This window comes from Fukomys damarensis, unplaced genomic scaffold, assembly GCF_012274545.1.
Source record: "Fukomys damarensis isolate Sample0158 unplaced genomic scaffold, DMR_v1.0_HiC HiC_scaffold_32, whole genome shotgun sequence".
NCBI lineage: Eukaryota > Metazoa > Chordata > Mammalia > Rodentia > Bathyergidae > Fukomys > Fukomys damarensis.
The window spans coordinates 4,506,370-4,529,284 of NW_022900944.1; the positions used below are offsets into that span (position 1 = coordinate 4,506,370).

A 22,915-nucleotide genomic window follows, 5' to 3' on the forward strand; every position below is an offset into this window, starting at 1 on the left:
ACTTCTCTAGTAGATACCCTGTTAGTTCCACCGGCACTGTTGTCATAATTTGAGAATTTAAATATAGTTTAGGGTTACTCTCATAGATTGTATGCTGCTTTAGAATCTCTTTAGTACTACTCTGTAGCTAGTTACCTGCTAACTAGATGATTAGGTTTTTTGAATGGAAATAGTTTTCTTTGACTCTTTTTTTTTTTTTAATCACGAAGTTGATAAAAAAGGGTGGGTGGTTGGGATGGAAATCCTGGTCAGGTCCCATAAAATCCTATCACAGCTTTGCTGCTGGAAGCCTGAGAACAGTATTTGCTTTTCCCTTCAGTTTTCCTGAGGAAGTATTGCCAATGCAAATAAGGCTGTCACATCTACCTGTCACTTTTTTTTTTTAAAAGAAGAACACAAGCAAGGAGCACGAGGAGTCTTAACGCTGCAGTCACAGCATCGAAAGAAATCATCCTTCTTTTTTTTTTTTGGTACTGGGGATCCTTCTTTTAACCTGAATCTGCTCTTCTTCACATTTGGATCCAGTCCTGCGCTGGCTTAAAATTGGCTCCATACAAATGGAGATTAACAGAAGGTCACGCTATATGAAGGCGCAGAAGGTTGGAAATGCTGTCCATGGCCTTTCCATTGAGAGCGCCGTTCTGTGTGTTAGGGGAGTATAATGTGGGATCTGCGATACAGGCTGCGGGGAAATGGAGCTGAAAGGGTCGGGCTGGGTCAAGATGGTGCACTGTGCTGAGAGGTTGTCCTCAGCAAGAGGAGGTGCTGAACGAGAACTATGTTGAAGTGCGGCAACAGTTTAGAAGAGTGAGGAAGGAGAAAATAGGGTGGTGATGGGAGACTAGCATTGTGATCATTTCAGAATTGAAGGTTATTTAAAGCCAAGTCTCAATTTTTCTAGAACTAGAAGGAAAGGAAAAGAGGAGTCCAAATCCAGAGATACATGATAAACTCTGAGTCTTTATGAAGTTTCTAGTTGGAAATGGAGAGCAGAAGAGGACCCAACATGTTAAGTGTAGATGACTAATGGTTCTTTAGAAAAGCGCAGAAAATAGGAAAGATAAGTTCTGCTGAGATTCTTTCCTGTATCGCTGGAAGCATTCACTGTGCAATGACCTGAGTGCAGATTCCGTCCGTCCTTTAAACTTTGGCTCTGAGGGTTGTGCTCATGTCCCCCTGAGGTCAGATGACACAGGAAAGAGCACTCTTGAAAACACTCAAGCACTGTGAATGTGTCCCTGCCATTTGGAGTGGGACAGTGAGAGAGGTGTCCGCTCGCGGGCATGGGTCCCTTTCCTCTGAGAACACATTTGGAGATTCCTGTACCCTGGCAATGTTCTGCCCAGGTCCTGCTTGAGTTTCTTAACTGTCAAGTATAAGTAGCACTTTGCACATTCTGCTCCAAACACACATGTTCCTGCAGAGTCGTTATTTTCATTTAGTGGTTCATATAGATTGCCTTTAAAACAAAAACAGCAACAGGTTGGTTGCTAAAATGACATATGTTTGTGAACATTTTTTCACCTGCTGAATAGTGTCGTGCAACAGTGTAAGGATTTCTTTCTTCTTAGCTTTTTCTACTTTCACCAGCTGGCTTCTTCGGCCCAGTTCCAGCTCTGATGTTGCTCAGTTTAGGCCCAGAACCAGAATAAAGCAAGCCAGAGGAGGGAAGATCATTTCTCTATGGTTTTCACCTGCTGCAAAGCGGGCCCTAAAATTAAAGCTATCAGAACTGCCAAATTGCTTCAGACCATTTCAAAGTCTAATTAGCTCCGGGGAATGCTATATGTGACAGCATGAGAATCAAATAAAATAAAGAACAAAAAAACAATCTTTAAATCTTAGTCTTTTTTTATTACCCCTTTCTTATTTTTGATATCACATTTCAAGAAAATTTCAGGCTCTGTCAATCAGAACAGCTGAGAGAATACATACATTTTCTCCATGGCCCAGAGAAGAGTAATGGAAGTAAGTTGTTTCTTATATAGTTAGTATACCGTATGGTTTTCCTCCTGTTTCCTCTTCTTTTGAAATATATTTTAATTAGAAAAACCTAGTATTGAAATGAATAATGATACTCTGGTTTATTATTTAAATTTTCCCTGTGGAAGTGTATTTATCATGGAGCAGTAAAAAGAACCAGTGTTGTTTTTGTTTTTTCCTTCACCGCCTATTAGACTTAGTGTATATTCCTATTTTCTCTGTGTAAATTTAATAGCTCTATGATATTTTTATGAGCTACTGCCATGTGACTAATTATAATAAAAGCTGAAATTTGGTGGGCCAGCATTTTCTTCCCTCCTTGAGAATTTTGAGTTCTTTTTGGCTGGGCCTTCCCTTTTCCATTCTAAGGAGCATGTAGCTGTCCCTTGTTTTAAGGAATTCCCCCAGCTCCTGCTTCTCTCCTCCCAGCAGCGCCAAACCCTCCACTCCCAGTGGCTCAGCATCACCTCTGTGACCACGTCCTTTGCGGGAAAGGACCCTCATTCGTCTCATGATTCCAGCTCTGCTTCCTAAACAAAAAACCAGAAACACAAAACTGCAGTTTTTTTCCCCTGAAAATTAACATTCCATTAAATTAATGGCGTATCGTTAATGTGTGGGCATTTTTATAAGTAAAAAGATATTTGAACTAGTTTCCAAAAAAGAAACATTAAGAGTTCAGCTACGTCTTTATAAGAGAAAAATTGCCTGAAATACCAGGTATTGATTATTATCTGAATGTTAGAACCATTGAGAGATTAATCAAATTAAACAATTTTATGTGGATTCTTATTGTCACATAGACCTATCTAATTTTTTTTTGTGTGTGTGATGGTGGTAGAAAATTTAATTAATGGGAATTTGTTAACTTTAAAAAATGTTTATTTAAAGTTGTATGCTGGTTTTAAGATCTTCAGACTTTAAAACATAGGAAATGCTTGAACTTGTTTTACAAATAAATATTACGTTACAGAATATTTTTTAGATTGCCTTTTATATTATGTTAAGATGTATGTAAGTCCAGGAGAGAAAGAAACGGAGTGCTGATGTGTAGCTGGAAACTCAGCTGTTGTTAACGAGCACAAGGAGACTTTAGTGAAGTTTTAATATGTTCAGCTAGAAACAAATTAGCATTAAAATAATTTGATATTTCTGATGCTTTTCCCAATTACTAACTTATTTCATTAAATGTAATTATCATTACTGATTCTGGTTATGTATGTTGAATTTCAGAACAGTTTCTATTCATTCATGACAAGGTGTTTGAATTTAGTTTGGCATTAGCTTGGTGTGAGGTGATGTCAAATAAAAGTTAAAGGGGACACACATAACTTCGCAGTGGTTTGTTTATTTAGTATATTCTGAATTTACATACAATATTATCCTGGTCAAAAAGAACAAATGACCTATTTATTAATTGTGCTTTTATGCTTCTCATACTAATAATAAGAACTTGAAATAAGACCACAGCTGTAAAAGTTAGTAGACTTATGTCTGATTTTCCTATGGGGTTCTAGGAGCCCAAAGTATTTATTACTTGAGAACAAAGAACCTTACAGTTAAAGGTAAGTGACTCTTTATATGATATGACTAATAGGAGGTCCCTAGCAGAAGAAAAAAGGAGAAAATAGTCTGTAGTTTACTTTTGCCTAGGCATATTCTGGAATCAGTTTTCTTTTCCCTCAGTTATTTACACTGAAGGTCATGTACTTCCTCAGGTGAAAAATAAGAGCGAGCTTGGAATACTAATGTGTCCTTGTACCCATTGCCCCTGAGGAGTATCACGTTCTTTGTAGGGTTAAATAAGTTTCCAGTGTTCTTCTCTGATTGTTTGCCAACAGTATACTTTAAAATCTTTCACTACTTAGCCTTTTGCTTTCTTAACCTCTGACTTCAGAGGTTTAAATTAGAGCATTACTATATTGGGATAACAATTCCAGTTTCCTAATACTATGTGATATTCAGCTATTACCAAACTAAAAATAACAATATATGTAGTTATAATACTGAACGAAAGACAAGCACATTTTTTTTGTAATTGCTTTTCCTTCCCAGATCTTCTTTCCCTTCCTAAATATTTTATTGAAACTGTATATGAACTCAAATTTAGTTTATAAATGGAAACAGTATCTTGTTATATCAAATATTTCTAATTGTTTAGTCTTTCATTTGTTTAGTTACTTAACTTGTGGGTGACTGTATCTACGCTGGATATGACTTGATGATACATTTTAAATTTTATTTGGTCTTAGATTTTTATGAAATTGTGTTTTTAGAAAGTCCAGAGAAGATAGTCCAGTAGTCAATAAGCATATGACACTCGACAGTATTCGCCACTGGAGAAATGACAGTAAGATTATTTGAATTTAATGGCATCATTATAAGAAAGAAATAATTACAGGTGTTTGATAAGGATATGGATAAATTAGAGCCTTCATATACTTAAGGGAATGTGAAATGCTGCAGCCACTTTGGAAAACAGTTTTGATAAATTTCAAAAACATGAAGCAGAATTATCAGATTAATTATCAGATTGTCAGTTTAACTCATTCCTGTTTGCCCAAGAGTAATGACAACATAAGTTCCAGCAAAAACTTGAAGCAAATGCTGGTGATAGTATTGTATATAGGTAAATTATTTAAATATTTTGTAGGCAGTTAGACAGGGTAGGCCTGTGAGGAGTCAACGTGGAGGACAATCAAGACACACGGTCTTGAAGGAGAGCATTGTAAAACAAGAGAAACTACTACATCACCTGCCTGCTTCCCCTAAGGATGAAAAGCAGTGATTGATATTCTAGCGAGGTATCAATCACCTGGGTCGGGGGCCGAGGTTCCACCTGCCCCTTCCAGGAAAGGTACCTTACTGAAAATCTTTGTATACTTGCTCTGGTGACTTGCTTCCTCATTGGATCCCTGTCTAAGTGACTATATTTATAATCTTACTGATCGATCATAGTTTTGTCCACCTTGTGATTTCTCATTGGATCATTATTACCTAAACAACTGTACTTGTGATCTTACTAGTTAACTATAGTTTTGCCCACCTTGAATCCACCTCACCTCATGTCTTTCTCCCGTAAAACACCTTTGAGAAGCAGGGTTGGCAAGTTTTTCCAGTCCCCCTTCTGTCTCTCTCACACAGAAGATATTTTTCAATGAATTCTTCCCTGCTCTTAACCTCCATTGTTCCTCAAATTCATTCTTCAATTTTAGAGAACACAAGCTCGCATTTTTGATATCTAGCAGGTTTGAGAGTTGTATCTTCTCCCCTGTATCAATAGCGCCTTTTATAATGGTCAAGAAGATAAAATGAAGTGCATGCTTCCAGTGACAGAAACACTAATATTAAACTAACATTTTATTAATGAAGCAGGTCAGGCACACGTGTAACTTACAGTCTAATTTGAGAAAGAAGAAAACTCAGGTCTCCTTTACTCAGGGCTCTTACTCAACCCCATCCGTGGTACCAGTCCTTCCTGTTGGTTTCACCCATCCTCCTTTTCCTTTTCTCAGGTGGCCAGGCTGTTTGAGAGTGGTTTTCCTCTCCTCTCACCTCCCAGGCTGACCCCCCACCTCCAGAGGAAACAGTTTCGGCACTGGTGCTTGCTTGCCTTATAACCTCTTTGCTAAAACATAATTCATATGCGTAAAACTCATGCTTTTGAATTGTACATTTCCGTGGTTTTAATGTGACAACACGGATGTAATGGGCCCTTTTCCTCCCCCACATTCAGTCTTCAGTCCCTGACCTCTCCAGGGCTTTTGGCACTGTTAGCCACACCCTCCTTAATACTCCAGCCTTAGCCCTCTTCTCATGCTTCTCCTAATCACTTGGTAGTTGTTTTTCAGCTTGAGCTTCTCCTCCTTCACCTACCTTTAAAATGTTGATTTGGGTTACTTCTCCTTACCCACACTACCTCTGGGACCTCTCATAGCCTCAAAATCCACCTGTGTTTGCTGGGGCTCCCCATTGTCCATTTCATTCATTTATCCAACAAGTGTTTACTTAGTGTGTTTAAGGCTGTCTGGGACTTGAACTCTGTGCTGTTATTGAACCACTCTTCTGTTCTTACAATAAAGAAGGAACATTGCAGGTTTGAATGGTCTGGCAGTGGTAAGCTTTGCAGAGATGCTGCCTTGTGAACTGAGACTGGAGGGAGGCAGGGTCAGTCCTGCAGCTGTCGGGAGGAGGATGTGCTGTACCAGGGCAGGAGCAGCGAGTAGCAGGGCACCAGGAAAGGTGGAACGAGTGAGCTGAAGCTGAGAGATGCAGAGCGGCACTCACTGGTGCTGTGTGACATAATAAAGGATCAGGTCCAGCAGGGCTTTGTAGACATCATAGGAAGTTTGGCTTTTATTCTGAGTAGACTCAGGAAGGAGCGTACGACTTGGACTAGAAGGTGAATGTCTGGTGGTGTTTTAAGTAACAACCTCTGTGTTGAGAACAGACTATGTGGCGACAGGCGTTGAAACAAATACAAGAAGACTGCTGAACTGATGCAGTTTTCATGCGGTGGTGAACCTGTGGCACGCATGCTGCAGGGGGCTGTTTGTTATCATCGGAGGCACAGCTCTTTCAGTCTTTCTGACTTATGAGGCGCCTGGTTTGTTCACTTCTTGCCTGGCCTGGGCAGCCTGTGCCCCTCATTTAAGTGACTGATCGACACTAGGAGGTCCTGTAGTCTGGCCGGGAGATTTGGGCTGAATCCTAGTTCTATAACTTAATTGTTTGGTGACTTCAGACAAGTCACTTAATAATTTTGAGCCTCAGTTTCTTTAAAAAGGCAACAGCATAACTACTTAACAGGGTTGTTTTGGGGTTAGAGATAATAATTCTAAAGCTCTGGTTAGATAGTAATCCTCCCGACCACATGCTTCAAGACAGGGAAAGAGAGAGATGTAACTGAAGTTCACAGTATGCAGTTGGTCACTCTTTGTGCTGTCCAGTTCTGTAAAGTTTTATCGGATGCTCACGCCATGACTGTACTGTAACAGCCCCATGTGCACCTGCCCAGCCTGGAAACCTCCTGTGCTGACCTGCCCAGTATTCACCCAGGAAACACCTGAGAACCATGAACTTTTCAGACTGTTTTCCTCCACTTACCAGTTGAATGGATAGCTTTAATGGGATCAGTCTGAAACTTCTCAGCTTCTGAATATCCTCTTTATTAATATTGATCCTGCTAAGAGCAATAGTTTATTACTGACAGTCTCTCTCTCTCGTTACAGAAGGCCTACCCTCCATCATCCCAGATCTTTCTATGGTGTGTCAACTTGGAGTCATAGAAAATGTAATAACTTAAAATTTTCAGTGAATGTGTTAAATTTTTATTACCAAGGAATATGTCAGGGAGAATAAAGTTTTATTTATAAAATGTATTACAAAAAATTCTATGGGGAAGTGAGATGGAAATAAAAGTCAGGAAAGTGGGATAAAACGTAAAACAAGATTTTTGGCTGTTAAAAGACATGCTATTTGTATATTTAAAAAAATAGATGATGATATTGTGGATTTAAATTCTGTTGAATATATTTAAAATAGTTGATATTTTATTTTAATGTTAATTTTTGCAATTGAGTAGAACTACATTTCTTGAAAACACATATTTTGCCATAGGTGAAAATTTATAGTTGTTAGGTTGGTAATGCCTGAGGGTTACATAATTTCTCAACAATCTTTTAAGAGTCTTGAAAAAAATTGGAAACTGGTAGCCTGCCTACTTTGTAAAATCCGTATACCTGGCATATAAAATCCCTCCTTGCCTTTCTGCTCCTCTGATCCCCTTCCCCTTTTTAAAATTACAGCATCCAAAGCCTGGGTTCTGGCCTTTGCGGTCCCAGGTGAAGTATGGTCCAGTCTACCCTGTCTTCCCCGCTGTACCTGACAGGTGGTTCTGCAGTTAGCCCGCCTCCCCCACTTGAGCTGCAGCAAAGGGTCTTTGAGAGTGGATACTGGGTTTTATTTTTGCATCCTCATCACCTAACTGTATGTCTGTACTGGCAATGAGTTAATTTATTGGACAAGTGCTGTTAAGCAAGAAAGATGGATTTCAATAGCTTGGAAATTAATTGTGATGCCTAACTTTTGTCCATTACACTGTAAGAGCCTCTTCTGTTTTGCATTATTAGTTGACTGACTGTCTGGCTATGATATTTAGATTTACTGAAAAGGGTTCAATAAGCTTTCACATGGAGATGAACTCATATCTCTGGCCTCAGTAGGAGCACAGCTGTGGAGCATCAAGGCAGGAACTCTAGTTTTGGGTCTAAGGAAGTTGCAAATGGCCCTGGGCAACAAGGGGACTTTGATTCTTTATGTTGGTGAGATGAGTGACCAGATTATTTCCAAAGATTCCCTTACCTTTGATTTAATCAAGATAAAATTTTAATAAAGCAAACAAATGATAATCCTTGGCAAAAACGTAAAAAATATAGGCCTGATTCATCTTTGGATCATTCATACTGTGGACATTGTAGGTGTGGGTGTCATTGTAGGTTTTTATCTGTATCACCTGAATACTGCACAGTGTCATGGCTTAGATTTTGTCCTTAATCTAAAAAAAAAAAAACTAAAGTAAAATAATCACAATGGTCATGATTACAAATCAAGTAAATATGTTGGGTGCTGAGTCACATAATTTTCAGATTACAGTTTACTTGTTTTTATGATTTTCTGATTAACCTATTTTCTGATGTGTTTCTATCATTCTGGAAATGAACTTATTTCAAAACATCTCATTGTAGCCAATTAGCCACTGAAGTTTTATTTTAATGAGGAGCAACATTAGAACAATTACATAGATGTTTTCTGCTTTGGGCACCCATAACATGTAATAATTGAGTTTTATAAAGAGTGATCAAGAGACACACTGTAGGGAGACCTATGAAGATTTGGGATTGTGGTATTTGGCCAGAAGGAAGGCAGTGTTTCTTGTCTTATCTTCCTCTCCTCCCACCCTCTTTACTTCACCTGCTTTTCTGCAGACAAACCTCATAATTGCCCTTCTGTGCCTCATTTGGGGCTCAGAAAAGACCCACAGCATCTGTAAAGCTGGCAGAGAAATGGTATTTCCAGGCAGGCACAGGGTTGCTGGGTAGCGAGCCAATCCACAGCCCTGCCTGCGCAGCTGAGAACTTTGCTGGCGATTACCACGGTGTTCGGTAACAGACCTGTGCCATGCGCGACTGAAGCACTTGCAACTGCGAGGGTCAGTATTTATAGACCGCTACGCAGCTGCCCTGCAGAGGGAGACCGGGCAGCACGCACACAGGGCCTGAAGACACGCTGCAGTGGAGGGACTTTAATTTCCAGTGTTTTCTGGAGAAAAAAAAACAACATTCTTTTTCACTGTCAGGTTCAGACTTCTGTTGAATCATAACCATTTGGCGCTGAGCTATGATGAGAGAGGAAACAAAAAGTTAAAGCAGCAAGCCGCCGAGAGCGAGAAGGTAAGTAATTAGCCTGTTCAGCCTTGCTGGTGCTGTAAACTCCACGTCCCTGCTGGCTGCTCTGCACCGGCAGCAGAGGGCTATGCGGTGCTGGGGCTGCGAGGCGGGGCTGCTGTTCTTGGAGAACTTTCTTGGTTGTGCGGTGCAGCTATGTGTGTGTGTGCTGCGTACGTGCAGAGCACACTTACTGTGTGAGCGAGGACAAACTGCAGGTTGTGTCCCATCATTCAGTTTCTACCTCTCCATTTTCTCAAAGTTGAAGTTTTCTAGTTGGGAAATTCTGGCTTATTTTTCTATTAATATGAAAATGTCAGTATCAGTTAAGTTTACAGTAACGAGTGGTGTAGAAATAGAATGGAGGAGGAAAGTTTAGATGACAACGTGAAGCAGCAAACGGGGTCTTTGTGCTTTAAAACAAATGTTCATTTCACGGTGCCCTGAGGGGCATAGTCTTTCCTTTTGGAGCAGCGAGAACCAGGACTGATGAAAAGAATCATCTTAAGGCAAGGTCCTAAGTAGTTTTTTTTTTTGGGGGGGGGTACAACGTGAAGCAGCAAACGGGGTCTTTGTGCTTTAAAACAAATGTTCATTTCACGGTGCCCTGAGGGGCATAGTCTTTCCTTTTGGAGCAGCGAGAACCAGGACTGATGAAAAGAATCATCTTAAGGCAAGGTCCTAAGTAGTTTTTTTTTTTGGGGGGGGGTGGGCAGTACCGGGAATTGAACTCCAGTCCTTGCGCTTGCGAGGCAGGCGGTGGAACCACTGAGCTAAATCCCCAACCATTTAAACTTTTAGGAGTTTAAAACTTGCTACTTCAAGTGACTTGCTATCGGTTCTTTATAAACTCTGTCTCCTGACTAAATATTAAAGTAAAATCAACATCTCCTGCTTCACGTATTACTTTGTCTCTTCGTTGCATATAGCACTTTAAACGTGTTTCTGTGCAAGCACCTAGTGCTACACTGTATCCTTTATAGTTATTGATCTTGATGTCCCAGATTATCATTAAGGAGAGTAGTACAGAAAGAGTTTTCTGGTTTTTTTTCTGCATTAGCACACTCCTGAAAATCATGTATCTGTAAGGTTTTTGTCTCTTACCTATGGATTTGGAAGTCAGTGTCTTGCTTCACTAGAACTGTGGCCTTAGCCAGAAGAAACTTATTTACTGGTATAGTGAAAGTTCTCTTGTTTTTTGCATTGTGGAACCTTTAACGTTAGTCTGATATTTAAACATTTTTAGGTTGGGTTACATAAGGTGATTATAGTTTCAGAAAGTTTTCTGTACTCCATATTTAAAAGCAAGAATAATATTCATGTTGCTGTAGAGCTGTCTTCTGGCACATTTTTTAATAGGGCTGCTGTGCTGAAACTGGCTTATTCTAAAATGGGATAAATCTTATCAAAACACCAGGCAGAACAGGTGTAAATGTAAAGTGAACACCCTACAATGAGGTCAGTAGTTGTACAGTATCACATTTGTTGAATGCATATATAATTATTTAAATAATGCAAAATGATTCAAAATAAAATTGATCAACTCATGAGTGCTGCGAAGCTAGTGTAATTTGTATAGAAATGAAAACTGTGTATTTTTAATGTAAAGTATATCTTAACATTTAATACTTGTTTTATCTTCTCCATCAAGCTTTCCCTTGTGTATTTTTAAAGCTGTGCCTACTAGTTTTTTAAGGAGTTTCGTTTTGGATTTTTGACAGTGTATTCATTTTGAAAATGTGAGTGTAGTTGATCTAGAATGGGCATCCCTCAAAGAACATGCCTAGCTACATCTATAAATTTTTCTTTGCTACTGCTTTTGGTTAATGTGTTGTGGTCAGAATGATGATATTGGGTGATAACATCCAATATAGATTTTGTATTAATTGAGTGTTTTAAACCTTGAAATGCCTTGTCGATATTATTTTGGTCTCCATTGTCAATCCTGATTGTATTCATCATATTCGTGCATACCATTTTTATGCAGTCATAAGAGTGAATGCAGAGCTTTTTGTATTATTTGTCAAGTACCTGTTGAAAAAGGAGAATGAATTTAGCTTGAGATGTTACTGTTTGCTTCCTCCTGGATCTCACGCCCCTAGTTCTGCTGCCACCCCGCGTACTGTACCCTCACAGGGACAGTCTCCCCCGACCTTGAGCAGATTGCTTCCTGGAAACACACTCCCACCCGGGCCTTCTCTTCCTCCTCTTGGTGCTGTAAGCTCTTTTGATCTAGTTGCTGTTGCACTCTGTTCATCTTCTGCCATTCCTTTTCAAATGTTCGTATCTCTTTGACCTGTGAAATTATATTCTACTCTTTCTTTGTTTCATCTCCAACAATATTCAACATTCTCACATTTTGTATTTCTCAAAATAATCCCTACCATGTTTTTCCTTTCTGGAGTGCCCCCCCCACCCCGCGCACCCATTTAGCAGTACTGAGAATTGAACCCATGATCTTCAGACTGAGCTTCATCCCTGCCCGCCTCCTTCACCTTTTTTATGTTTTCATTTTGAGACAAGATCTTACTCAGTTGCTAAGTTAACTGGGCTGGGCTGGAACTCGCCATCCTCCTGCCTCCTGGAGCAGTGCAGCATAGGATGAGTTCCCACACCCCACTTCTGTCCACATCTTGGTGTCCCTTTAGCTAACTCTGCCTTTCAGGCCCAGCGGAGACCTCCATTCCCAGCACCCATGGTTGGTTCGCTCGGCTCTGATGCTTGGCCTTTTGTAAGCATTTGTCACCACACTTTGTAAAGCTTTATATGTTGTTTTGAGCTGCTTTTTTCATATAGGACTGTAAAATTTTTGCAGCCAGATTTTAAAAGTTTTTCTTCTATGCTCACATAGGACCTGGAATATGACAGGTTTTCTAGAATTTGAATGAAACATAAATATTAATATTTTTGTTGTAAACTTTTTAAATAGCCCTTTTATATTAGTATGTTTTAAAGCTTGGATGGAAAGTGCCTCAGTTAGATAGTACATGATTTGGGGGCAATAGCAGTGCTTTTTTTTGTTGTTGTTTTTTAAGATACAAAGTCTAACTCTGTAGCCCAGGCTGGCCTCAAACTCACCATGATCCTCAGACTCCCTGTGTTGAGTTCATGGATGTGCACTAGCACACCCAGCAGTAGTGCTTTTAAGAATTATTATTTTGTTTCCTCTTTCTAGCATCTGTCACAAGAGTGTGTATGTACGAATGTGCATTAGTGCAAGTAGATATTTGTTGAACAAAAGTGCAACATTGTATTGGTTAGCAAATGCAAATTCAGGACATGTAGCCACACAATCTTGTTACTTAATTGATTTCCTGGAAATGTCAGTATAGCCAGCTAGTTACTGCTATCCTGTGGTCCTCTATAATAAAATAAATGATTGCCCCACCAAGTGGAGCAGTGTCACCTTCCAAAGGGCCCGGGAAAACTTTAGAAGAGAATATGTCCAGTCTCATGACGCCTGGAGAGAGTGAAGTTGCTCCTGATAAAGGAGCGCCTTTAAGTTTTATTTACTGTTAAAGAGATAGTTAGGGATGTTGGGAAATCATAGCTGAAGAACTCTCAAACCTGAAAGGTGATACGCCATTTCAGGCAAAAGAAGAATTTGCTTCTCAAAATAGAAATGTTGAAAGAAAAGGAAGTCAGTGTTTAAAAAAGTAATTGAGAAATAGCAGCTGTTTCATCTCTGATACTCATTAAAAATAAATTTGTTTTGTCTTTTGTGTTTTATTTTGCCTATCATACATAATGTACTTACTTTACATATGGAATATTTTGTATACCAGAGACACGTGTAAAATTTCATGCACAATTTAGAGGAATTTAAAGTTTTTCTTGTTTTTATTTTTACTTCTTAGTGTAATCTACTTCCACCTTCCACTACTATCTAAGTCTTACAAACCTCTTCCAGACATCGAATATGACTCTTTTGTTTGTTTAACCTTGAGTTGTATCTGTCTCAAGAATGAAAACAAGACTGGTGTTTTTATAGAAAAATTTGGCAACCTTTTAATTGTTGGAATGGTCCATAATTTTATTTGAAATTTCTTTTCAGATGTATTTTGTCCATATAACTACCCAGTGGTAAAGCTGATAGGGAGAAAATGCCTTACCAAAAAGATCAAAGTATAAATTTTATAGATATTACCGGTATATTAAGTAATACTCATTATAAGACTGGGAGAGTGGAGATTTCTTTGATCATGGATGTAGAAATGTGTGTAGTTTCTGTTTGCCAGTGAGGACAGAAACCCAGGTTTGCCTCCATATTTAAAGATTATAGCAAAAACAAGCATAGGCTACATAGCGCTGCCACCACCAAGAAAAGGTAGAGGAACATTGTGGTTGGAATGAGGATAAGGGATTTTATCCAAACAATAAAGTCTTACTCTTAGTAGCTTACCTTGCCAATCAGAATTTGTTTTTTATAACTATGCTTGGCACAGAAATTGTAGAACCTGAGTAAAGAAGAAAGAATTAATTATGAAAGTGGAACCTTAAAGTCTTCAATTCTTTCATGTTATCAAGAGGCACTTGTGTACAAATGGGTAACATAACTTGCCAAAATATTAGCTTATATGGTAAGCTAGTTAAACTTTGGATTTTAAGAAAGAAACATAATCATAAGGCCAGTGTTTATTAGTGTAGATTTTCTTATTTGATTGTAATTGCTTTATTTTTATTCTGCATATTGTACTTAAAGCTAATTTGTTGGATTTCTCTATTTTGTATTGTATTGAACTCTTTTGCATTATTTCATAATTCCTGAAAGTGAAAGCTAGTAGTTATTGTCCTTAAGTGAGATGGAGTTTTTTTTTTTTTCCTTAAAATATTTCTTTCCTAATGGTAGACAGTCTTGTGGTTCTCCTGATTTTTGCCGTTTTGTTGGGTAGAACAGTTCCATTTACGGCCTTGGAACCTTTCTTCTTTCTGCAGAACATGGCAAGATGTTAGTCAGCTCTATCACTGTGACAAAGCACATGGGGTAATCATCCTCAAGTGCACGAACTTATTTCTTTCATGGTTTCAGTTCCTAGCTGGTTGGTTCCGTTGCTGTGGGGCTGAGGTGGAAGGGTGTGGTAAAGAGAAGCCACTGGCTGCAGCGCAGTTGGACGTGGAGAGGAAAAGAAAAAGCAGAGAAGGGCCAGGGCCAGCTCGTCCTACTCCTGTGAGCTAGACCCCTCCTGTTTCCATCACCTGTAGACAGTGCCAGCAAATTAAGATTTTCTCACTGACGGGGCTACCTCTGACAGTCCAGGCCTGTCCTGAAAGTCTGGTTAGAGGGAGACACATTTTTTAAACCTAAATTAGAACAGCAATAATCCTGAAGCAGAAAAATAAATAAATTATAAAGCATGCTTTATGCTGTGATCATATCTGAGGTATTCTATTAGGGAATGTAGGGTTATATTTAGTTTATAACTTAGTTTTACACATGATTATTGTAATTGACAAAAGGAAAGAGCCTCAAAAAAGCAAAAATCAGAGTCAAATGTGCTTTTCCAGCTTATACTAACTTTCATTTAGGAACTCTTAAAAATGCAAATAAATAAAGAGGTTAGAGACGGTGAAACAAGCTTATTTTGAATACAGATTCTTTTGTAAGTCTTTATTCTTCCATTTCTGTTTCTACCCCTCCATAGAAATGCAGGCTTGTTAGCCCCTTCTGCGCTTGTATAATATTAAGGTTCCTTGTGTACTTAGGAGAGTTTTGAGCAAATAGCTGAAGGTTCATCTCAGCCTTAGCCTTTGCTTTCTGCAGCTGCCTGATGTCCTCTTCACTGATAAAAAGTCACAGTGACTGTCTGTAGTACTGATGGCCCTGTACTGAACATTTTGATTGGACTGATTCCTTACACTTTGGATATGCACTACCCATGTTTTAAATTCTTATGTTTCAAGAGATTTATAATTTTAAAATCTTTGCTAATTATAAAACATTATAAGTTATTTTTAATTATATAGATATTTTAAATTGAATAATTATAAAAGATTTTATTTAATGTTTTTAATTACTAGTGGACTAGAACCTAAGTAGATTATTAGTTATTAGAAATTTTATTATTTATCATTTATATACATGCTTTTCCTCTCGGAAGCTATATTTCTCGCTTTGTTTTACAGTAGTTCATTATGTATTAAATGGAAGGATCCTTATTCGTTTCTGAGTACTCTACCACTGGGCCAAACTTCCTAGGATAAAGACAACTGTTTTCTCAAGCTTTTGATTATTCTTTGATTTTATATGCCTTGAAATGTAGCTATGTTCTGAAATGTCTTTATTTTTAAAGCTAATTAGTATTTCCTTCATCTCCTTTGAAAGTTCAAAAGGTTTTATATCCAGAAATAGGAAAATTTTCTACTTTTTATTTAATTAATACCATGATCCACAAAGAATTTGTCATCAAAGTACTTGAGTATTGTTTCAATAATTCTTCTCCTTTTCCATGTATTTTGTGAATTCATCTTATTTGTGGTACAGAAGTAAGTCTTTGTGCTCTGTTTTATTTCCTTTAAAATGTTATTAAACGAGGTTTGAGCATTGGAACATGTTGGGATGTTGTTGCATTGAACTTGACACATCTCTTCTGTGTACATTTGTTATGTAAAAGCAAGATCTAATAAGAATATCGTATGATTCCCTTCTATGAATATCAATAAAGAGCAAAATAAAAGATAACAGGAAATAAGGAGATAGACCTTTCTCGAAGGAAAAGAAGATCAGGAGTCAGAGGGAGAGAGGAGGAAAGGGGGATGAGAAAAGGGATTGAGATGTGCTGTGTACATGGACCAACTTGACTCCAGGAATGTAAAAATTACATGTTGCACACACGTATGTTCCAAAAACGAATACAGTGTGGGAACTCGTGCATTAATACACCCATTATTACTCAAGGGTGTGTGCGTGTATCTTCCATTAATCTTTGTCTTAGTTCTTTGGATGACTTATTGCTTTCTCAGACTTGAAAACTCTGAGAACCCCCCAAATGTAAAGTAACTTGGTCAGCCTCACATAGCTAATAAGTGAGAAGGTCATGAGGATGTAAACTCAGCTCTTGCCAAAGTTCATCTTTTAAGGAAGTATCGCCTATAGTAATTACGCTTTTGGCTATCAGTAAGGGGAATAGTTGTGGGTCAACAGGGATCAGATGTCAGGAACCTCTCAACTTGGATGTCTGCGAAAAAGTCAGCTCAGGAGCAACGGCATTCCAAGTATGGAAGCAAGCCAGCAGAACCGGTGCTACGCGGAACCTTTTATTTTTTGAGATGAGCCCTGGAATCTCAAAATGGAAGGAAATAACCCTGTTCTTCAAATCATTTTGGAAGCAGCCTAAAACTTCTTTTAACTTTCTCAGATGGTAATACTGCTTGCTGTTGCTCTTACCATTTTCTCCGTTTGAGCTGACTTAGCCTTCAGCGTCTCCCTGTCAGCCTCACCTTTCTCCTCCCACCCTGCTGAGACCTGACCTGAGAGGGCAGGCAGCTCGCCAGGTCAGCGGGGAGACTGTCCAGCCTGGGAGTCCGTATCTGTGCCACAGGTTCACGCAGGAGAGAAATGAGTCCAATGAACTGGAAGACTTTGCTGTCATCTCTATTTTAAGCCACTTAGTTGAGAGACTCAGGTTTATCACTGTTTTATCAATCTCTGGGATTTGAAAAAGGAAAGGAAATCCTGGATATTTGGTATCACTAGAACTCAGTGCCTGTAGACTAATTGCTTACCCAGAATGATGTAAAAGAGGATAGCATAATCTGGTCTAAATGCACATAAATGCCACTTAATGTGTTTGTTAGTGGGACTCCCTGTCTGAAAGTGTCCAAAACAAAAGTGATATGTTTTGTTATGCACTTGACCACCACGATATAATTTGTCTTGCTTTCCCTTTTAACACAGGCAGACAGTGTTTCTTAAAGCTAATGCAAGACTTTTCCCCCTTTGGGCACTCTGTTTTGATACGTTAGTATGCTTTTGCAAGCATTTAAAGCATACTTCATTGAGGTTCTGATTTAGAATGATGCCCATGAATATTTAAAAGTAAATTATACCATTTAGTTAATAAAGCATTTTGTTCTGTAAAATCTGAAAAATTATGCATCAGTGTCTGTACCAATTAGCACCTTAAGAGTTCTAAGTAGGTTGTTGTAGTCAAGGTTTTGGAAGGGAAATAGGTTTAATACAGGACACATAATTTATAGGATTTTTAAAATAAGTCACCCAAAAAATCAAATACAGAGGAGTACAAGAGACCTAGCCGCATACTAGAGACTGAAAGAATCCAGCCGAGGGCTGGGATCCCAGCAATGCCCTACACTAGTCTAGCCGGAGGCCTAGAGCCCGAGGCAAACTCCTCCATGAGTTCAGCCAGTGGCCTAGAGCTTGTCCATATTGACAGTCTGCATCAGTAGGGCCCAAAGGCCAGTGGTGGATGCCAGAAAACCTGTGGCAGGGTGAAGAGAGATCTATGCTGGAGCCAGGAAGTGATGCTCACGGTGAAGATCAGAGCTCCCCCGAGAAGAGCACCCATTCCCAGCGACAGCAAGGCCCCGAACTCTTCCTCCAATGAGAACAGCCAAGTTCGAGACAGGAAAACCAACCACAGTGAGCTTCTCCTAGAAAATCAACAGCCAGCAATCTTCCCTTCCATTTCTCTTTCTATGCTGCTGGCAACAGTCCTCAGGTGGGTCTTCTCGCCCCAAACCATGCTGATTTGGTTCAGCTGGGTGTTCCAGTTGACTGTGAGTTAAGCCACTATGTAGGTTACTCATGTTATGCCTTCTTTTTTCAGTCGTGCTTAGGTTCTTGCCTTCATATCAAGATGATTAATATGGTGTATCATGGAAACATAGGTTAAATCTGTAGTAGATATTTGCTTTTTGTGTGTGTAGAATTCACTTCACTTTAAATCCTTTATCTGCTTCTCTTCATACCGAGTTTACCTTCACTAGTAAATGAACTTATGACTGTTCCCAGTAATAGTTTTGCTTACTAGCATGGATGTTTATATCAGTGTTCTTGTCAGTGGTGGTTGGTACGGTGAACTTGACATTCACAGGCAAAAGGAGCCCGGTGACCTAGAAGGCACCGTTCTGAAGGAATTTACAGTTCCTTCAAGATATAATTTTTTTTTGTTATTTGTTTTAAATGAACCAGTATACAATGAATATGTTCTCTGAATTTTTCGTTATCCATGTGAAATGCTTTTGAATTCTTCCTGGTAGGAAGAGGCTTATTTGGAGTGGCTGTTTTTTCCTGTGTTGTTTGTCTGAAGTAGACTGGCACAGCTTGCAGAGAAGAGCACAAGTCTAACCCGCATCTGAAGACACCACACACTCTTGCTTGGGGCCTGGATTTGTGGTCAGTACGAAGTTGATCCCATCCTGCACGTCCCTTTTGGGAAGGACAGGGGCCACCCATGCTAGCTGGATTTCCATTTGCCCTTTCTTCCTGCCCCTCTTGGTGACTTCATTCCTTTCCCCTTCACCTTCTTGCTCCGGTTTGCTCTTCTCCCCTCCCTTCTGTCCCTTCTTGCACAGGATTTCATGCTGTGCCGTAGTCACTTGCCTGCCGCCACACCAGGGGATTCTAATGTCAGCCTCGCCTTCTCCCTCTGGCTTCCATCTGTGACCCACTCAGAAATCTGAGTGCAGCTTGAAGAACTTTTTGCCAATTTTAGCAGAAACACAAACTGCTTCAGAAAAACCCTTATCCTAAAATGTTGATGTACAATTAGTATTTTTCATAGTTTCTCTAAAGTCATCTACTTATTTTATAATTAATGGTAACTTGGTCAACATTATGTCCTCTGTGTGTGTGTGTGTGTGTGTGTGTATGCATGGTTTCATTTAACATGACATTTGTGTGGAACGGTGATTAGTATCCCTCCTTCATAGATGAGAAAATAGGAACTTAGACAGGTTAAATAAAAAAGCTTAGGATCACACAGCTTTGAAAGCACAGGAAGCAGCATTGGAATCCAGGTCTTTGACTCTAACATCTTTACAGGTTAGCATATAAGTTTCTTATAGCATAGGTAATTTCACTGTCTTCTCTCCATGTTTAAAAGTTTGAGCGGCAGCCAAACAGGGCAGAAAGCTTGGAGATGGAACAGATGACCAAACCTGAGAGCAGCAGCTCCACTCCCTGCAAAAAAAGACAAGGCTTCGTTGATACTTATCAACAAGAGAAGTAAATCTTACTCACATTATACTCATTTCATTCCGTATTTCCCCATTTTTGCAGATCTACTGGAGTTTCTTTATACAAACCAACAAAAGCCATCAGAAAGCTATTCTTCCACGTAAATCCATGCCATGTTCTCGGATATTTTTAGTTGTATTGCATAAGGATCTCATATTTTTAGACCACACCCTTATAAAAATGTATTTTTTGGTTATTTAGAGATGAGGTTTTCTGTTTGTAGTTTAACTTTTACCTTTTGTGTTGTTCTGCCTTTCAGGAACTTTATTAGACATCATATGGGGCGGGAGATGACACTCAAAATGAATTATATTTTTAGTCTTATTAAAAAGCCCATTTTCTTACAACACTGGAAGAAATAAAAATGTATAGATAAAAGTAAAGAAACTGTTGATTTTACTAGTGCATATTTAAAGATACAATTTAAGGTTGTTATAAATTGCAACTTGTGTAAAATTTTTACCTCTTAAAATCGTCGTCATGGTCAGTGCCTCTTTCACTTTGCTCCCTCATGCTTTTCTGTGAGTGTATGTGCACATGGATGGATGGATGGAAAAGTTAGTGTCCAGAGGGATGTAAAGACCCCACAGGAAAAAGCCAGTATTTTGGTCTTTTCTGGGTGGTTCTAAGACTTGGCTAGCTGTATTAGAATATAGGAAAATGTAAAGAGATGAACATGTAATTACATGTTAATCCATAACAGTCTCGAGTAGAAATAACGAGTAGCAGGTGCAAGGCATTTAAGAAAACAAATGATGGGTGTTATCCGATACTGATAACAGTTTTAAGATTTAATTTAGTTGTTTCTGAAAACCGAGAAAAGAATTTAATGTGATTATGTGGTAGAACACCTGTACTGAGCTTGTGGAATGTTGTGCGAGTCTAATTTGAGAATTTGAATTATCACATAAAAATTTTTAATCAGTATATGAGGTAGCAGTAATATTCTCTTAAAGATTTTCATGAACTGTGTTGGTCTGTCACTAAAAGAGTTTATAAGGAGAACAGGCCAACTCAAACAAGCTACTGGATATCTCATCCTGCTTGGCATGAAAGGATGATAGCGTGACTGTGTTAGAATTCATAAAGATTTGAATTCAGTGACTTCTCACGCTGCTGTCCCCGGCCCTCTTCATGCACTGCCCCTTGCATCTTTACTGGTGTGCTGTTGGCTTCACCTTAGAGGCTTTTGGATGGCCCGGGTCCGGCCCCTGGAGCCCTGAATCCAGCCACAGGCAGCTCAGTCACTGCCTGTCCATGGGCAAAGGGTGCAGATGGGGCCTGGTACAGTCAGCCCATAAGCAGAAACAATTGCTGTTCGCAAGAGGGTCTTAACTAGAGAGTCAGTACCTTAGGGTGTTGAGAAATAGACATGTTTATTACTTTAGGCCTAGGTAAGAGTTTCTTTAATACATAAACAGAGCGGACCAAAAAAAGAAAAAAATAGTAAGTTCAATAACATTTAAATGGAAAAAATTGTGTTCATTGAAGGACGAGTAAAAAGGAGTGAGAAAAGCCAAAACTGATTAATTATATAGAGTATACCACGATCCCATGGATCGATAAGAAAAGATCAGAATAAAAATAGAAATTTCAAAGAGAATAAACTCATGTCAGAAAACATGAAAACTTGATGACCCTCATTAATAATTAAGGAACTGTAAATTAAAACTAGAGTGATGTGGTATGCTATTTTGTATATTTACCATGTTGGTAAACATAGAAATGTGTACAAATAGCACACATTGGTGCTGGTATAAAGGCCTTATGCACTGCTAATGGGATGTAAGTAGGTAAAATTGATTTGATAAATAGAAATTGAAGATAAGTGTAGCCTTTACCTCCGCAGTTCTAGCCTTAAATGTATATCCTATAGAAATGTACTCATATGCCCCAGGAAATAGGTATGGGTTTTTCTTTAATGTTCAAAATGTCTTTGTACAGAATAGCAGAATGCAAATCTCGTTACAACCTGACAGAGAACACATTGGAGAATATTTCTATACAGTGGAATTAGCAGGATAGTGAAAGTGAACAAACCCCCCCACCTACATTCATTAACCTGTGTGAATCTCTAGAAAAGAATGTTAAATTACAAAAGCAAGTCATAAAAAGTACAACATGAGCCCAGTTATACAGACCTTGTTTAGAGGCAAGCCTGACTAGTATATTTTAATGGAACCATATGGATATGATCGAACTATAAAGAAAATCGAGGTGACAATTAACAAAGACAAGGGATTGTGTACCTCCAGTCAGAGGGAAGGATTTAACTCAGGGGCCACAGCATGGGTGCTACATAAATGGATGATTATTAAAAATATCATTTGAAGTTGTCATTTATTATTATTATAGATATGTATGGTTTTGTGCTCTGGGTAAAATTAGAAGTGATTGCATATTTTAATAATATAGCATGTATAAACAGTTTATAATACCATAAAAATTAGAGACAGATTTTCTTTCTCCTTTCCTTCTGCAAAAAAACCTTAAAAATTTACCATTAATATATATTTTTTCTTTTTATTGAGTTTATTGTTACAATCTAGGTATACAATACAGTTACATTCATCATTGGGATTCTATACCTTTACATAATAGGTCTTGATTCTCATTTTATCCCCTTGTCTCTGCCCTCCCTTCACCCCCTCCTCTCCTTCCCATTTACAAACACTTTATTTCCATTTTTTCATTTTCATATTTTTTTCCTCTCCCTTATTACCTTTCCCCCACCCTTCCCACTTTCCCTACACCTTTAGCCCTTTACTTCCTATTTCGCATTATTAATTATCTCATTAGGATCCTGTGTACTATTATAGTTTTTCACACCAGAGAAACTATTCGATATTTCAGTTAAAGAAATCTCTGTGTGAACATTAAAAATAGGGAATCCTAAAATAAAACTAAAAAGGAAAGTAAAAGAGAAAAGGCAGTGATGTAAAATTAAAATAATCCTTAATTCTGAAGATGAAAATGGTCCCTGAACATATTTAAATCTCTTCTTGCTCTTGTAGTCTTATATTCTTCTTTTTTTTTCATTATTTAAGAATACTTTATTAGTTTTTGTAATCAAACCCACATAGATATGACCTTACATATTTAATACAGTGCATTACCCCTGTACAAATGGAAAAAAATTAACATTTCTAGACCAATATGGCTGTTAATTTCTGTACAATGCCAACTCAGCACAGTAAATTGGGATAACTTTTTCCAAAGTCAACAGTACAGTTAAGGTTTCCAAAAATTCAAATTATATATGTATGTGTGTGTGTGTGTGTGTGTGTGT

The 22,915-nt window shown here is 38.5% G+C and overlaps 1 protein-coding gene across 11 annotated transcripts in view; it reads left to right on the forward strand.

Moving 5' to 3' along the window:
- Positions 1-22,915, forward strand: part of Bmpr1b (bone morphogenetic protein receptor type 1B) — a 393,795-nt gene that overhangs the window by 220,474 nt on the left and 150,406 nt on the right. For 6 of the 11 annotated variants that reach the window (XM_010639607.2, XM_010639605.2, XM_019209837.2 and 3 more), the window contains exon 3: positions 9,341-9,434. The exons of 2 other annotated variants lie outside the window; for them this stretch is intronic. The gene's annotated coding sequence lies outside the window, so the exon portion shown is untranslated. Of the gene's footprint in view, positions 1-6,371; positions 6,386-7,214; positions 7,277-9,027; positions 9,194-9,340; positions 9,435-22,915 lie in introns of those variants that run through there. 3 more of the 11 variants (XM_010639608.2, XM_010639610.2, XM_010639609.3) reach the window with 3 other exon arrangements.